This window comes from Diadema setosum, chromosome 15, assembly GCF_964275005.1.
Source record: "Diadema setosum chromosome 15, eeDiaSeto1, whole genome shotgun sequence".
Classification (NCBI taxonomy): Eukaryota; Metazoa; Echinodermata; class Echinoidea; order Diadematoida; family Diadematidae; genus Diadema; species Diadema setosum.
In genome coordinates this window covers 6,143,766-6,148,148 of record NC_092699.1, presented here as the reverse complement: position 1 = coordinate 6,148,148, position 4,383 = coordinate 6,143,766, and the positions used below count along the sequence as shown (strand labels likewise).

Here is a 4,383-nt window from a genome sequence, read left to right as displayed (position 1 = left end):
TTATATTATGTACCATACATACTTATGATACAGGCCGGGAGTGTATGACAAAGTTATATTGCACGCAGAATATAACGAATGTAAACGATAACCCACTATCGATATGACTATCGGTTTTCGCTCTCTTTAATCATCGAGTACCTGAATCCCGCATCTGATTCACGCGATTGCGCCACAACGGCGATATGCTTTGTTCGATAATATTACTATCTTTTATTCTCGAAGTTTGAGCCATGCCAGCAATTGTATGGGACTAGACTTTCGGCGGTAGATTTAAACATGGAAGCTGAAAACAACAGGTTCGCTACTCTAATAGAGACCGATCTAAACAACATCTTAGACGATATTCAAGGACGCAAAGAAAACAAAGGATGTCCTGAAATACGCCCTACGAATTTTGGATTCCTACTGTTTGGAAAAAGGAATCAGTCTGACGGATATTGAAAGCAAGTCAGCTCGAGATCTGTGCCACTTTTCTCGTACATTCTACGCAAAGGTGCGCTGTGGAAATGGGGAATTATGTGCTAAGCGCTCTTTGATCTCGCTACGCAATGGTCTTCAACGACATTTTCAACACACCATTAGCAGCAACATTTGCAGCAAAGGTGACTTCAAAGCTGCAAATGATATGTTTAAAGCTGGGCTCCACAAAGTGAAAGAGACTGGGAAAGTATCCGTATAGGCACAAGGGCCATATCAACGAAGAAGATACAATCAAATCCCAATCCGCCGTCTCAACTACGACACTAAGGGGTCTCCAGAATAAAGTTTTTTAGATCTAATGTTGCATTTCTGCAACAGGGGAAGAGAAAATCTCCGCAACACGAACAAGGGAGATTTTGCTGTTCGGCTGTCACAACTGACTCTTTGAATCAAAGGTATGGGTAGGGCCCATAGGGGCCTATGGGTAGAGACATGAAGACCAAAAATCACCGTGGGGAAGGGCTTGATGACGAACGAAGTCAATAAGGTCGTATGTATAAGACCCATAAGGATGACTGCCTCGTTGAATCTTTCGTCAAACTGCTTGTCTCACACCTATATTCACAATGTGATGGCCTGGCCGTCCATGGTATGACAATTTTCCTGCAGGTGTGAATACTCTTGCGAACAAACTGAAGCACATTGTTCTAAAGTGTAAACCAACCACTGCCTTCGAGCAATTTCAGTTCACAAACTCGATAATGCAGGATTCGAAGCACTCCATATAGGCCTAGTGACAATTTTCCGGGCACAAATCTAAGACAAGTATTAAGCATTATTCTCGAGTTGAGGAAGAGCAAAAGCGAAGAATGATTTTGACCATTTCCGAGTCCAGTCAAAGCCTACAACTCCTTGCACGAGCTTGTGTTTGAATCCGGTTGCGCTTAGACCTGGTCCTTAATGTAGGCCTGGTCCTGCTACTAGCTCTGTCGCTCGTAGATCTAGTCACAACGTTGCGGCTGGACTCCCCTACTTTTATCAACATCAGTTCCAGCATTCACTCACCAGCAACTTCATTTTCATGGGTGCAAAGTCAAAATTTATTATCGGCAGTAAAAGAACAAAAGACTTTTTAGTAAACTTACTGACGATGTGGATACAAGGGCATGGTCTCATGAACTTCACGTTTGGATCTTGTTTTCGGTGTTCCACAGCGTTACGTGTTAACTGTAAGAGTTTCTACTGTTACTTGCACAGTTAGTTGAATTTGGATCTTTAGGATTTGTCTACAAAGGAAAAGGATGACATTTTTGTAATACACAGCTTGAAACAAACTGGGAAGTTATCTATCATCTAGACTTACGTATTTTTTCATTTATCTGGGTATGTTGTATACTATTTAATATAACACATAGTGCATGACTTCTTCTTGCACTAGATCTATAACAAGTTCCAAGCACCGCCAAATTCTGAATTTGCCCTTAGGAAGTTGATAGGGCCTTATACAACCTTAAGACCATAAGACTGGTCGGATCGTATAGTGTGCGGCGGGCTCTAGGTTATTGCGCCTTATTCGTATAATCTTAAAAGAATGTGTGAATAAAGCACAATAACCTTTTCTCGGTTAGCGTCTTCGACGTGATGACCCCAACCTACTTATTTTCTCCCTTTCTCTCTATCGCTGTCTCTTTTTCTTCTTCTTTTTCTGTCTCTTTCTTTCTCTCTCTAATTTTCCAAAGAACTCCATATCACGCTTTATCGTCTCTTAATCTATTCTCATTAACTTCTATTTCTTTATTGCTGACAACACGACATTTTCGCAGGAGAAGAAGAAGAACCGTTTTACGATTCACCCTCTTATATGCCATACAATATACAACAAATATTCAAGCACGTTTCGTGACGTACCATTTCTGCATAATACCACGGCCCTCCGTCGTCATCATCGTTCCATGCGACAAAATAGCTGAGTTCGGGTAGTATACATGCTAACAGAGAAGGTCTCATCTGGGGGGAGGAAAAGGTGTTCGAAAAAGTGAGCTGTCAATCTTTGCTGAGTCAAGCTGTATCCTGCTGCTATTGTTCTCAAGAATTCAGGTAGGTCCACTATTTCTGTGCTTCCGCTCTGGAAGAGCAAGAAAGATTTTGAACATGACATAACATTTTTTTTTTTTAAATTAAGACATTTACAACACGCCTTCAAAAAACAACAAACAACAAACAACTAAACTAGAGAACAACAAACGAATCTATATTACCTTGTAATACAACTTAAAGATTATTACCTCGTAAGTAGTAGAACTCTACAATGATATAACTAAAAGTGATGATGATCAAAATTATTATCTGAGGAGAAGGAGTAGTTAAAGAGTTATCAAAGATAAAACATTGAAAATACCAACAATCGATTTGACTGCTCTTCCACAAAGGAATACCGTGGCAACGTTTGATAGATACATAGCCCAATACAATTAATAAAATATTTCAGTTGTTATGGAAGTTTATGTTGGTTATGCCCAAGGATTTTTTTTTCATACTATAGAAATGCTTAGATATCAATTAATCACTTCATGGCTTGGGAAACTTGATTGGTTACTGTGGAAATATGAACACACGTTGGTATTTTACTTGCTAGTTTGTGTTGCGTTATATAATCTACAAACCCATGTGGAATATTGCATATCTGAAAAGAGTTTTCAGTTGAAACAGGACATTTGTAATAGGACAAATAGAAATCTGATATTTGAAATAAAAAAAATAATAGTTGATGTTGACGAAAATTGATGAAAAGTTCAAAAGAATCGTCGGCAATCGAATGGAGATGGAATAGTCTTGGGATGAGGAGAGGAAAGAAGGAATTTGCACATCGATACCACTTTCTGTTTATTGACATGCATTGGTCATGTGTAATGTGTACGTTTACGATTATCTATCCATTTGTTAAAGGGTTGGCATAGTTTCGGTTGAGAAGGCACTTCAGGTTTTTAACGGTTTTTTTATGATAATTTTTGAGATAATGTGAAACCTATGAAATATGAAAGAGCATAATTCTTAGAGGAATTCAAATTTTATTTGATGACAATTGGTTTGTTAGTAGCTAAGATATCTAAAACAGAGCAATCCTAATAAAAGGAGGGTCCACCTTTAATTAGGACTTTAGATTTCTAAGCCATTTTAAAAACCATTATTATCAAGTAAATTTGGAATTCCTCTTAGATTTGTATGCAATTTAAAATTTCATATAGTGTTTTTTTTTATGCCTCCGCAACGAAGTGGCCGGAGGTATTATGTTTTCGGGTCGTCCGTCCGTCCGTCCGTCCGTCCGTCCGTACGTCCGTCCGTCTGTACGTCCGTCCGTCCCGTTTTGTTTTTGTCGATATCTCAAGAACCGTGTGGTGGTTTTACATCAAACTTGGTATGAGGGTATATCCTTGGGGGATAATACTTTGTGTGGATTTTAGGGTCACAGGGTCAAAGGTCAAAGGTCACAGGTTATTTTGTGAAAAAAAATTGAAATTTCATATTTTCTCCATATCTCGCAAATAGTTCAAGGTATATTCATGGAACTTAGTATATATGCTTGTACCGATGGGCAGTGATTATCTAGAGAAGTTGGGGGTCATGGGTCAAAGGTCAGGGGATCAAAGGTCAAGGTCAACTTCTCAAAATATCACTTCTTTCCTTATATTTATGCAATGAATGAAGGTTTTTTTTTAACTTGATGTATACATGTATTACCCAATATGTATTCTGTGGGAGGTTTCTTGCCAAAAGGTCAAAGGTCAAAAGGTCAAAGGTCAAGTGAAAGTGCTGAATTGCACTTTTTCCTCCATATCTCAAAAGTAACTCAAGGTATCATCATGAAACTTACATATTTATGCATGTTCAACCTAACAGTGATTCTCTTTGGAACTGTGAGGTCAAAGGTCAAAGGCCAGGTTTAGATAATGCTATTTTCCC

The 4,383-nt window shown here is 38.6% G+C and overlaps 1 pseudogene; it reads left to right on the top strand.

The window, feature by feature from the left end:
• Nucleotides 1-279: 279 nt before the first annotated feature.
• Nucleotides 280-1,539, top strand: LOC140238774 (uncharacterized; annotated as a pseudogene).
• Nucleotides 1,540-4,383: the final 2,844 nt, after the last annotated feature.